Consider the following 15,000-nt stretch of genomic DNA (forward strand, 5'->3'; position numbering starts at 1 on the left):
ACGAGGCGAACAGCAACTAAGAATTGGCGTTTCTTCGGTATTCTTTGGTAAAAGGTTAAGTCTGCTACCAGCCTAGTGGACCATCAGGCCGGCGCTTAGCTCCGGTTACTGTAGCATGAAGCGACTAGGAGTATTTCTACTCCTCCCTGGATGGGATGCTAGTCCATCGCAAGGTTACTCCCAGCATTTAATTGCCCGTATCCATTTATACACCTGGGTGAAGAGAGCACTGTGAGAGTAAAGTGTCTTCCCCAAGAACACAACACAATCACCCGGCCAGGGCGCGAACACGCAGGCTTCTCTACGCAATTACAGCACAATTAACAGTACGTAATTAGTAACTTGTGTCTGATCTTTCATAAGACAATGCTTTTTATTGTACTGATTGGCCACAAATATTCAGAGAAAAGGGTGCTTAATGACATTGTCATAAGAACGTTGCAAAGTTGAATACAACATTGAGGTTCAGTAGCTCAACATTTTGGTAATGGACTTGGTCAAAATGAATAGTAGAACAAAACTGAATTGGACACTGAACAGCTGAAGTTGACTACTACATGGGCTCGAGGCCCTCCCATGAAATGGAGGGGAGTGGTCAGCCAGGCCAAGAGTGCATCCAAACCCTGAAATCGCAGCGTAGAATCACAGCGGTTAATGCATGGAGATGGTTATGAAGCTCAACAAGTTCCTTTGCTTGATGTTTTTGTCCGTCTTTTTGGCCTTGATCATTTACAAAACACCAAACCATTTTCGAGAAGATAACCAATCCAATCCTTGGATTAAATTATGCTCAACTAATTTGCAAACCCGTGTGAAGCAGAAACAAAAGATTGTGCAGGGTGAGGGTCAATTCAACATCGATTGTGACAACATTTTTCCCGCTTTTGAAGGTTTTAAGGTTTCATAACCAGTCCCTCGATTAACTATGATAGCATCTAGAAAGAAGGCATCTACACGAGTAGTATGCGTTCTCCTATCGTCAAACGTAAAAATATTCAAGTGTGGCAAAATCGGATTTTTCTGAGTTGTATTTTAAAACATGTGTAAATGCACGCTATTGGGAGAATAGAAAACATAGCTTCAAAAGCACCTTGGAAAATAGAGGAAAACGAGAGTACATGACATATCCTTTATCGTGCGACTTGTTAATCTACATGTGACGTGAGGGACTAACAAAACCATTGGCTTCCTATTTTTTGTTAATTAGACATCAATGAATGTGAAGGCGAAAATTCCTGCGCCTCAGTCGGAGGAAAGTGTATCAACGAACAAGGAAAATATCGTTGCGAATGTAGAGTAGGATTCAAAGGGGACGGAATAACTTGCGAGGGTAAGTGAGAGGCGGGAGGCGAAAATGCCATATAGTTGGTGCTTTGGCTCCCCAAGAAAAATCGATACTCTCAAAAAACATTGCTTGTTTTCAGTTCTTTCGATGTTACTCACGTGACCAAGATCAAGGAAACTGCTTCCTTCCTCCAAAATTCGGCGTTCAAATTAACAACAATTTCGTTCCGTATATTTAATAATATCTACAGGTTGCAGTGTTTACCCTCTTCATTTTTATGTAAAAAAGTTATTACATGAAATTTTAGAGAGCAAACACTGCAACCTGTAGATAACATTATTTATTTGTTTGAGCAGGTTGAAGTTTTGGCGGCTATTCAGCTATGTGGACCTGCTGTACCCACCCACCCACACTTTCACAAAGGACAGCCACAACACCGGGAACTTCAACATCCCCTACTTTTTACAAATAGGGTGTGGGTTCTTTTATGTCCCAAAAAGAACCTTATGAACATGGGAGATATTTGTGAGACGAGGCCTAAGGTTTAAAGCCGTTATCCGAGAAGACTTGAAAGTGTAACCATTTGCGGATGTAATTACAAAGGCAGCACTTTCTCGTCAGTTAAATTTTAATACCCTGAGTGTTAGTCCGCCTGTAGTCGCACTCACGACTTCCCGCTCAACCAATTCAGCCACCGGTGCGCGCTTTATAATATCTTATTAAGTCAAACTCACGACTTCCCGCTCAACCAATTCAGCCACCGGTGCGCGGTTTATAATACCTTATTAACAATTGCTGATATCCCATTTATCATACGATACGATACAATACAATAACCTATCATAGTTTTCTAACGGCTCTCCTTTTAATACCTGAACAGCTTGCTTCATTAAGATCAAGGATTCAAGAAACTTCCCACTGTGTTGGTGCATTCACTCTCCATTCCACAGTCATGAGTCCCGCATTCATCCACGTCTGTAAGGTGAACAAAATAAGGCGTCTCTCATATTCTCATTGTTTGGTTTGACCATTTTCATTGCCTTTGCCATTACTATTTCCATTGTCATGATCATGGTCGGCCATGGTCATTGCCAATGCCGGCATAGCCATTGTACGTCATTGCCATTGTCATTGGCATTAGCATTGCCGTGATTGTAATTGCCATTGCCATTGCCTTTTCCATTGTCATTGCCTTTCCGTTGACATTCCCATTTCCATTCCCACTGGCATTTCATTGTTATCCCCTCTTAAGCTATTATTGCATTGCCATTTGCCGAAGCCCTCTGAATAGCAATAAGGTGAATATTGAAAGTTCAGATGCGACTGTCATTCAGGATTTGAGAAAAATGAGGAACATGTTTGCGTTGGTATGTCGTATTAAGTTATGATCATGATTGTATTCTTAAAAATGTTAATTTATATATCTGAGCAACTGATAAACTATCTAAAGGTCCCTTATTTCCTTAGTTTACGCTTTTTCGTTCAACGGGACAACACGTGACTCACTTCGCAAATTTTTGTTCTCATTGGCTGAATGTTGCTTCCATGTTTTGTTTCCCGCACTTTCCAGTGGTGTTGGGGAGGACATTCGTTTCGGTAGCATAAATTAACTGGAACTAGAATTTGAAGTGGAAGTAACGCCAGGATTGACAGGTAACCCAGTGTAACCTAACCCAGAAACCCAGCATAAGCAACGTTCACATTTGGACATCGTTAAAGTCATTTGTTTGGAGTTAACCCTTTTTGTTTTCCGTTTTTTTTTTATCCTCTGTAACCAATTCTAAAGTAACAGAATTCCAAGGTCAAGGAAATTGAAAGTCTTTATTCATCGTCTCACTACACATTTGACAAACAGTTTGACCATTTCTACAGCCAATGTTCTTTTCTTTTTGTACAGATATCGACGAATGTGGAATGAACAATCACACATGTGACGCAATTGAACACAGTTATTGCTTCAACTTAAAGAAACGTCTCTCGAAAGACCCCGGATATGAGTGCGTGTGCGAGTCAGGCTACAGAAAAATCAGTGAAGCCTGTGTACGGAGGGGTAAGGCAATTACCAAGATGTGGACGCAATCGAGAAACATACATAAGGAATAAAAAGACCAGAGAACGAATCCCCCATATAGGCCCTATCCCCGTCGTTATACCTCCAAAGTTATTTTTAAAAGATATCTTTTTTTCCGCGGATAATTTTACCTCGCGCGTTGCATGGAAGTCTGTTTTTTTTTTTTTTCTACATCCCCACCATTTTGTTTGATGGTAAATCGCGACCGACGAGAAGCATTGCGTGGGAGCTGTTAACATTGGGAAAAATGGGGACATATGATTGGCTATCAACCTACCCGTTTGGGAACTCCGGATCTTGGACGACTTCTAAAAATAATCTTACAGGTGTAACGATGGGGTAGGGCTTATTAAAAGTTATTTTAATTGAAGTTAAGAAAAAACTCTAGTTGGGTTTTTATTGCAATAGTGGCACTTCATTTAGAACGGACTACAAAGGTTTTCTATTGATCTATATGTTAATTCCATTCATTGAGATATGCGAATTTTTGACCAAGCGTTTTAAAAAATGAAGACTGAAACCTGTTTCATAAAATCGTTTGTTTTGTCTGTTATTGTGGTATTATAAAAGAGCGCTGAGACCAAGACCATGAAGAAAAGTTTCCTTTAGTCCTGGCTTAAAACATCAACGAAAGATAATCCGTCAGTTTACTAGGGAAAAGAGTGAATTAGATAAGAGTGTTGTTATGGCATGGGTGGGGTGGGTGGGCTCCCCAGCACAGTCACAAATGAGTCTATTTTTAGAATACCCGTTCCCGCGAAAATCATGTCATGTCCCTGAAAAAAAATAGCAGAAGCAGTCACGCGTGACATGGCTTTTTCTGATTGGTTAAAATTGGTGGGCCTTTGTTGTTTCGCGCGCAAAATGTGACTAAAAATAAATCTATTTGTGACTGCGCTGGGGCAAGACCGCAAAGTGATAGATCAACTCTCTTATCTAATTGACTCTTTCTAGGGCTACAATTTTTTGTTTCTTTGAGATTATTCCGTGTCATCCTGGTTCCTGATTACGAAAAGAGACCCTAAGAGGGAGAGCCTGGGTTCAACCCCGGCCGGGCCAAACAAAAATGCAAGTACTTGTCTTTAAACCCAATTTTGGTATCCAACTCGAAGTGTCCCATTTCGTCTAAGCATTTTTAACAATACGGCAAGTGTTAAGGTTCACGTTATTTTTGGGTTGGGATAACAGATTTACGGGGGGAACTTTGTGACGTCAATTGTCTGTACTCAATCAAACGCGTGATGTTGAAGTTAGGGAGAAGAAAAAAGGGACACTTTGTTACGCTTATTAAAATCGGTTTGTATCTAAATACGTGCGCCTCCGCAGAAATCAGTCATTAGCTGGAAAGTGCCAGCTTTTAGCACAATGGCCTGACATTTCTGTGACGTTGGGAATCTTGAGGACAATAAGTCATTTGCCCCATCTGAGTTAACCACTTCGATATTGAAAAGGTGTTGTCGATGATGACGATGACGATGAGGATGAATCAGTTATACTCGATGAAAAACCGAATACTCCCGACGGCAGCCAAACTCTGCCTTTGTTCACAAAGAATAAAGGTCCATCCCTTGCTCCGCAATACTCCTCAAGGTGAGGATAAACCCAAGGTACATTATATAGGATGATCACTGTCTGTTTGTTTCATTGCAGGTAGCACCGTGAAGAAAGTAACGTACTTGGGGGCGATCGTAGGTGGCTCCATTGCGGGTCTCATCCTCATCATTGTTGGCTGTGTATGGTTTATACGAAAACGACTGCAAAAGTAAGAGGAACCTAAAGCTACATTTTGATTTTTCATAAGTGTTCTTAAAGCAATGGAAGTAAACTGTTTTACAATTACTTGCTTTGAGACCTCTTTTTGGGTTGACTATGGTTTAATAAAGTTGGGCGTTGGGGAGCTGGGGCCCATTTCTCGAAAGTCCCGACACTTTACGGGCCATTTCGGGTGATACATTTCCCTTGGTATCTCAAGAACGGAGAGGATTTAAGTCGCCAAACTTCACAGACATGTTTCTTTTAGGTGTCTTGAAAACGTGTTAAAAGATCGGCTTTCCAAAACAAGCTGTTGGCAGTTTCACAAATTTCTTTCGGGCCCGAAACGTTTTCGGGACTTTCGAGAAACGGGCCCCCTGGCCTTTGGATTAAAGTGAGTCTGCAGGTGATATAATCCTCAAGCCTTAGTACTGTTTACAAGCAAATCCACTCAGTACAGAAGGGTAAAAATAAAGCAAACAATGGGCATCTCAAAGACTTTTGGAAAATAAATCTCAATTGAATTTCAATAAATATTCAAGTACATTTTAAGTCTAGTCTTAAAAACAGACAAAGATTCGGCATGTACAATGTATCCTGGCAAGTCATTCCATTTCCTTACAGTGCGAATGAAGAAAGAATATTTGTAACAATTACAAACTGCTCTTTTCAGATAAAGTTTATAGTCGTGGTTAGCTCTTGTATGCGTACTATTGGCAAACTCGAAGAAATCTAGCAAAGAAAGATGCTCAATACCAAAGACTATCTTATAACATTGAACCAGAGATAGAAATTCTCTCCGCCTCTCTAGTGTTTCCCATTTTAATAACTTGAGCTGCAACGTTGTTCGTAACTCATTTCGCCACGTTTCTGCCTTAAAGCGAGACGCGAAGCTCTTCGTTGAACCTTTTCTAGAGCCACAATATCCTTAATCAAGTAAACAAACAAATTATCGTCCCTCTTATAACTTTTTAAATCAACTACTATTTGATTTTGGTACCTAAAGAGTTTGGTACCCTTTATTGAGAATTTACATTTAATTTTTTTTCATAAGTGTCGGGTCACCCTGTCCTACCAGCAAAATAGAGCACCAAATGAGGTTTTTAGCGTTCAAACTTTGCCCAAATTGTATCGGTAGGTCCTGGAATTCGTCCACAGAGAAGCCAGAGAGACAACTTCACTCTTGAACCGCCATGTTTACATCAGAGCATTTTATCAAGTGAAGCTATGATCCTCGCGTTTATGAACGCAATTTTTGCCGAAAAAATTCAGGACTTCAACCGGGTTTGAACAAGTGACCTTGCGATACCGGTGCGACGCTCTAACCAAATGAGCTTTGAAGCCACTGACGTTGGGAGCAGGTCATTTGTCTGAACTGCGGATATGAAATCAAGAGAAGCTATGATCCTCGCAGTTATAAACGCAATATTTGCAATTGCGTGGAGAAGCCTGAAAAGACTGAAAAATTCAGGACTTCAACGGGGTTTGAACCCGTGACCTCGCGATACCGTAAAGTGCTTATAGGCCTAATCGCCACTGTTCCTTCAAGTGGTGTAAATACCAATAGATGAACTAATTTGACGAAATTGGCAAAATATCGCCAAAATTGCCTATTTTGTCAAATTCACCAAAATCGCCAATGTTCACCCAAGTGGTGTCAATACCAATGGATGAACTCATTTGACGAAATTGGCAAAATATCACAAAATTGCAGATTTTGTCAAATTCGCCCAAATCGCCAAAATCGCTAATTTTGCCAAGATTGTCAATCAATCGTGGAGTTCTTTCGCCAAATCTGCCATTTTTGTCATCGGTGCATTTCTGGACATAAGTGGCTTTTCTAAGTTTTAATAACATAATAGACCACTTTCATTAATGGCGACCACCTTTACATTCTTTTGTATTTATTTCATTAGACCTACTGCCTTCATTTTGAAACAAATAATCTTTTGAAATTTGGTCGTCGTAGCGAGGCTAGAAAGGCTTATTAGCATTAAAACAAAACAATATTTTATTTGGTGGCCAGTATGAAAGAGGTCTATTGAACGTTTTCAAGTGACGTCATGGCGGCCATGTTGGTGTTCCAAAACAAAGGATTGACGACCATCATGGTGGACCAAACTAATCCTCCGGGAATTGAACGTTCCTTTGTTTCGGTAATCCAATATGGCTGCTGGTCACGTGAGTGAAAACGCTCCATAGACTTTGTTGGTTGCTGCTCTTCAGGAATAATTCAAATGCAAGTTTCTAAGGTATTCCAGTTGTCACCACTTTTTACGAAAAAAGCTTGACTTTTGGAAATGTAAAGCTTGGAGGGTTTAAGTTTAGGATTAGGATTCACAGTAAGTCCAGGAGTAACCTGCGATCAGGCGTACTTTCTTTAGAGAAAACGGGAAAAGTACTTTTTTTTTAGGAAGGGCTTTGAGGAACCCCCTTCTACAGAGGTTGCAATGATAGTAACGCGAGGTACTTAAATTGTAATAAATGTCTGCGGCCTCAAAGAAGCATTTGCATGCAGCCAATCTGTGTCAGTGTCAATTAATTGGAGAAGGGGCAGATATGTCCAGGTAACCAGATGCATGATGAACTGTGCTGGTAACTAGTTGCATGACAAGTTTGAATAACGAAATATCCCAATGCTCTTCACTCCAATTTTAACGTCACTCACATCTGGGAATACAGACATATTTACCTCACAAAGTGCCGGCCCCATATACTCTGGTCCTCAAGTAAAGAGAAATAGCTGCATTTACCCTTACCAGTCCTACCAAATTAACTATTGATAATAGTTGCATTTGTAGATTTTGATATATTTGATAACTATTAATAACTATTGCTGCATTTGTAAACTCTTCGGCGCATGACCATTAGGACACCAAGCTTCCCAAGAGTTTTAGTAGCTCTTTGCGTAGAGAAATCGATTTCAGTCGTCCCTCGCCCGTCGCCAAGCAAATAGTTTGTCATCCTTGCCATGGGCAGATTACACATTAAACAAAACGTTCGGTCTTGTTGACACCTCAAGGTCTTTGAAGTATATCCCAATAATGCAAAGACAAGCCGAGGAAGCGTTTGTTTGTAATTCTACTTTTTATTCATGGTCTTAATTTTAGACAAATGTATAGTGCAGTCCAATGTGCCTGCAATAGCTTTAGTCTCTGCTAAAGTACAAGGAAGGGCTACGTTTTTGCAAACGTTGGCCGTGTAGCATCATACTTCAACAGACTTAACTGATTAGAGTGTAATGTGAAATGCTAGTTTTCTACCCCATATGAAACATGTGAGCATTAGCCCTACTGATGGGAATGGGCCCACACAAAGACAGAAAAACTCTGACCAGGGTGGGAATCATCCTCGGAGACCCCAGGGCAGATCGTGGAGGCAAGGGGGAGTCTAAACGGGCGAAAAAAATGGAGACGAAGAAAAGCATAGTAGGCCGAGAAGAGCCCCTGGGGACACGTTCTTACCAGACCAGTTCCAAACAGTCGGGGTAATTCTGAATTCTGATTGGTGCCAGAAATTCTTTGTGTTTTTCCGCCCAATTAGAGGTCAGGAGGCCGTGAAGTCGTTTGGTGTCTTCTTACACGGAGATCACTTGATCGCCATACTCGCCTGGTTCGGTAGCCCCTGGTTCGTTCGGCAAGGCTTTGCTCGAGAAATGTCACAATCACAGCACAAAATGGACAGGGAATCGTTACAGCAGCGAATTTCCAAGTGTGCGAGATTTGTTTAAAGATGTCCTCCCCGATTCACCTAAAATAGCAGTGATTAATTTTGATCTAGCAAATATTTTTATTCTGCCCCCTTTTCCTGGTCGAGGTATTTCTAGATTTCTTGCATCAATTGCTGTGGCTGAAACGTTGCTAATCTCGACAATCCCTTGCCTCCACGATCTGCCCTTGGGTCTCCGAGGATGGGTGGAAATTGAACCCACGACCTTCGGGTTAGATCACCGCTGCTCAACCGACCGAGCTACAAGGTCAGACGGAAGCAGGCCATGGGAACTGAAGATGTTAAAAGTTACCGCAATGAGCATGTACAAGTACAAGGAAGGATTACGTTTTTGCAAACGTTGTCCGTGAAGCACTATACACGGCCAACGTTTGTGTGGGCCCATTTCCATAAGTAGGGCTAACGCTCACATGGTTCATACGGGGTAGAAAACTAGCACACATTACATTCTAATCATTTAAGTCTATGTTAGTCTACCCACTAGTTAATTACAAATGAGAAAGAAGTTGCGGAACGACAGCTGGGGAAAAAACCTCCCTGTACGTCCACCTGCCCTATGGAAGAAAACCCCGGCCAGATAAACCCCTCAATCAAAGACCTCCCTGGCTGGGTCGGAACAGAGTTTGCAAAAATGTAAACCATAACTATTGTAGATGTAAATAAATTCAGGAACAGGTTAAAAAAAAACGTTTTCTTAAAATACCTGTTTAACATTTACTCAAGAAAGGCACTCTCATTCTAAAAAAGCTGATCCATTTGATTCTTGCTCTAAGGAACTTCGAAGGTGAAAAAGGTTTAGAGGTACATAGATTTAATACTATTCTTTGAGGGTAAATTTTGACTCTGGCCTTGATGGGTTGGTTATAATTAGCTGTTTAGCTTTAAGTCTTAAATTTTTATCTTATCTTTGTCTATTTTGCCTCCATTAATATCTCTTATGGCCCAACGCCGAGGGATTTTTTAACTTTCGCACGCCGGTATTTCATGCACGCATTCACTTTTCTTTATTAGTAGTGTACCAGAGCTTGTGCAAATATATGTAACGATATTATCACCCTAAAATATAACATTTTTAACGCATCACTCACCTATCTTATCGTACATTCATAAGTCCCCGAAGGACATCGGATCTCATGAGATAATAACAAACGCTCTCGCACCATCATATTCCATGCATTTATTATGAATAATTATTTGGTACAGCGCACGCCATAGTATCGTGTGACATTTAATCTAGTTAGCTAATTTCCCGAACACCATCGCATCGTAGACATTCATGCGAGCACGCAAATTAAAGTCGTTAAAGCTATCCCCCTTCACTCACTGTTTGGCAGATCATAAAATAGTAGGACAGTATCCTTATCAATTTATTCCTATGTTAAGCTTTTTGCTAACATGTGCGTGTCATTTATATCGTTGTAATATTAGCCCCTACTTATTTACTTATAAGTACTATGCTAATGCGCCCAGGCCATTTAACGTAATGACAAATTTCTGTAACGATGTAGTTGTTTAGAGCTAAGTTGCTTGCTAATGCGCGCATACTGTCATGACATCATTACTCTCTAGTTATTCACTTGCAAGTTATTTTCTAACGCGCTCATCCTGTTATGTCACGTGATATTATTACCATTTACTTTTGAGTTGTAGCAAAGTGTTAAAAAGCACCTACGCACCATCACATCATATGATATAGGACACTGTACCAAGATCATCTAATTATTCTTTCATATGATATCATCCCCTTCAGTACAGTAATTCATACGCACTTCATAATATCGTATATTATGAAACTCTAGTTAATTGTTCACATACGAGTTACTTGCTAAGCGATGAGCGTTTGCCATCAGGTCGCATAATATTTTGCATCTGCTTTCTAAATTACTGAAAACCCATATATGCTGATGCGCATATGCCATTAAATACCAATTATATTGTAGTAATTTTTTACACTACACCCTCTAATTATTTATTTGCACCCAACGCGCGTATCATGTATGATATTATTATGCTTTTGTTATTTATCAGAAATATGCAGCACGCGCAGCACTCTTCTTATCCATATGTAACTTATTGACTGACGTGCGCTCGCTGTAAAGTCATATGATATTATGCCCCCCTCTTTTAATTACTATATTATTTTCATTTACTATCTAAATTGCACAAAATCAGTGTGCGCACACACCATTAAATGCTAATAAGATATTTATAAACATCTATTTGTTCTCTAATAAGTTGTTCGAAGATGCGCACGCTCAAGTATATCCTAATGATATTTTTACAATGAACAAACTCACAAGTTACTTTCTAACGCGCGCACAACATCGTGCTATGTGAAATTATCATCCTTCACTTTAATTTTTTTGTAAGTTGTTAAAAATGCGCGCACTATCATATCGTAAGATAAAGGCCACAATATAATTAGTTTGTGACCATCTAATCATTCATACGTACGTTGATTAATAATGCGCGCATTCTATCACCGTTATTACCGTCTATTTATTTACTTTCAAGTTGTTTGCTAATGCGGACACTACCATCTCTTGATATGACTGACATCTAGTTAACCACATGCGCGTTTACCATCCTAATTATTATTATCATCCTCCACTTACTTATCAGTAATATGCAACATGCGCACGCCATTTAAGGTTGCTCTTCCCATAACGCGCACTCGCTATCATATTATACGATATTATGCCCCTTAATTAAGTAATAAGTTGTTTTTAAGAGCACACACTCCATTCTATTGAGCAATATTGCTGGTTTATGTATGCGTTGCTTGCTATAGCGCGTTTGCCATCATGTCGTGTGATATTTTCCCCCTGTACTTTTTAAATTACTCACAAGCTGTGTGCTGCTGTGCACACACCATAAGATGCTTGTTCATTTGTAAGATGTTTGCTGATATGCGCGCCCACAATTATGTCCTATGACATTTTACACTGAAGCCATTAAATACCTACTTGCAAATTGTTTACTCTCGCGCGTACACCATCATGTCATGTGATATTATCCCCTTTTCTTTGAAGTTGTGAGTGTTAGTTGTTTGAAAGGCGCGCGTACCATAGTATCGTGTGATATAATTACCTTAAATTATTTACAAGCGCATTTGCCATCATGTAGTAGATATTGTTAGCCACCACTTGTTAAATTACCCACATGTTGCATTCCAACATGCACAAGCCGTTTAATACTAATTAGTAAATTTTCAGCTCCGACTATTGCATATCTAGCTTTTTGATTGGCTAAAAAACTCCGACTATGAGCCAATAGTCGAAGTTTTACGTCATATGGAAAATAGTGCGCCAAGATGCTCTTTCCGGACGCTTTGTAAAATTGTGGAAATAAAAATCGGCGGCAAAACCCGGTTTGAGAATTTACTAAAAAAAATTATTCCATTGGCCCTTGTTGGATATGAGGTGATTATAACAAACTCGCGCTACGCGCTCGTTGGTTATTTTATCACTTCATATCAAACTCGGGCTCATGGAATAATTGTTATTTAGCCATTGGTAATATCATTTACTTGTTCACTGAATTGTAAACTCCTTGCGGGACCGCGCATGCTATCATGTCGCATAGTCGTATAACCCCTTGATAAATAACTGTTAACGCAATCACAGGATAAATCCATCTACTTACTATAAGGTGCTGTGAATGTGCGCGTATTATCTTATTTTGCAATATTTTTTACACCCAACTTATTTCTTACCTATTTAGGTATTTAGTATTCATATTTATTTTTCACTCATTTATCTTACACAACGCCCTTTATCCGCTAGTTAGTGCATTTGTTATTTTAACACCTTTTGTAATTAAGGCTTAAATGTTCAAGGCTAGCATCAAAATTTACCCTCAATTTTGTACTTATCCAATGACTGACTTTTTTCACCATTATATACATATGTATTGGATCAGCCTTTTGACAAGAAATTTTCAACGATATAAGCAGTAGATCCTAGTTAGCTCTTTGACATATAGATTAACTGATATCAATATAAAATGCATTCTAAACTCTAACTTTCTTTCTTTTATACGGTAATGATCAGATAGTAAAATTATTTAAAGTTTATTGTAGCAACCACAGCTTTACGGTCTTCATCCAACAAATTAAGAGTCGGGACTGCGTGCCGATGTTGTCCTCTCAAGGAGCACTGATATCCCTGTGTCTTGTGGAATTTCGGGCATGATTCTTGGCTAAATATGAAGTACACAGCTGCAAATTAGACTTGAAATATACCCTATTCATTTGAAAATTTTGCTTCCAGGATTTACATGACGGGACATTATCCCACCATATTATTCCTCTCAAATTTTGCAATATTCGTGCTCGAATACGCCCTTTTTTATGGACAAGACAAGTGATCAAATCTTTTGAGTATTGTCACATGATCAATACTGAGGGAGAAACAAAACCACACGAGCGAATTTTGATTGCAAATTTGTAAACAAATCATTCAGTAGCCAAAAAGAAGGAACAGCCAATCACCAGTTTTAAATGTCTTTTTTAAAGGAAAGGTTTGAAAGCGCTCACAAATATCAGAAGCATCGTCGATTATAGTGGTTTCATTCTTAGACAGACAGGTATAGCCAATGCGATTCCCGCTTTTAATTTCCCAGTGATTAAAGATGGTCACCAAATTAAAAGTTATAGCAGAAATTGAGTATTTCATACCTGAGAAACACTGCAGGATTTCGGCGTTGAACAGGGTGATAACAAACTGAGCATAGAGCTTATTATGGTAAGCGGCCTCCGCCCTCTCGTCCTTCATAGCCGTTATTAAGAGCTAGGTATCAACTTAGCGGACTAAGAAAAGAGCTCATAGTTAATTTTAATACCAATCAGTGGTTTCCATTTCTTGGTTACGAAACGCTTAGAAAGCTGAGGTATCACTGAGTATAGAACAATGAAGAGGATCATCGTTCACAGATTGGACCTTTGAGAATGATATTATTCACTTACAAGTCCATACTTTTGAGCCTCTCTGAAAGCAGAAGTCCACCTTTTTCGACTCGTCTTTAAAGCTATCTTTTTTCTTCTTTTCTTTTCAACTGAAAGGAAATATAATTTGTAAATTAACTTCTTTTTTTCCATCATGACGGACCCTGCAGCGAATAAAAACAAAATTAGTGCTCATCATGCATCTATCTGACTTATTCGACGATTTCAGTTCTTCCCATATACAGATCCTACTACCGAAACACCCGAATTGAAAGGCATCTGTGAAGAAAACAATTCCATTTGCAACAGATTTTTTCTAGTAATGCGGTGCGCCCGCAGTATGAGAGGCAGTCAAAAATTAGCTTCAGTACCGAAACGACACGATATATAATAGCCTTTTTCTTCAAAGCTAACAAAAATAAAGGAAATGTTTAAGTTGCCTTGGCCTCTTCCAATAGTGAAGTTGAGAATTCCGGGTTCAATTTGACGAGGAAAAAAATAAGACAACTATTACCCTACATGGCTACACTCCACGAACTATGACCGAGTTGCCATGCCGGAAGCCGGTGAACCATTTGACGCCAAAATGCAAGCTTGGAGACAAAATGTTTCATAATTTTCACTGATATGGTTTTGGAAATTCTAAGTCCCTTTTTCTGAATGTTTAATGGTCTCATTTCTTTTAACTTCCATTGAAGTCAGGACAGTAAAGTTTCTCCCGCCTGCTGAATCATGATTGGTCAATTCAAATTTCAGGCGCGCCAGCCGTATGCAAGGTTATATGTTGGGTGTTCCTTGAGTAATGGTAATTAAGTCAGGTTTCCAACCTTAGTTAGGCTCTCATGGACCTTTGAAATAGTGGTCACTCATCTTTTGTCCCAGGAAACCTATAAACCACGTCGAAGGTATCGCAAACTAGATACCATCTCTAAACTGATAAAGAAACAAGAGTTCCAACAATGCTGTACTGGAGTCTGGTTGGTAAGCACACAAGCAAACACAAAAGCTCTTTAATCAACATGGGATTGAGACGTATCCTAAATGTTTGGTTTAGAGGAACAGTGTCACACTATTTTAGTCAAACCTCAAATCACTAAAAGACGTCCTTGCATCAGTGAAAATTACAAAATAATGGTGAAGTTTTGTTGCCAATGACCACTGAAGTGCACTGAAGCTGATTCTTTGTTGTTTATGGCCAAGGATGGAGAAGATGGAAAT

The sequence above is a fragment of the Montipora capricornis genome, chromosome 5 (assembly GCF_036669925.1).
Source record: "Montipora capricornis isolate CH-2021 chromosome 5, ASM3666992v2, whole genome shotgun sequence".
NCBI lineage: Eukaryota > Metazoa > Cnidaria > Anthozoa > Scleractinia > Acroporidae > Montipora > Montipora capricornis.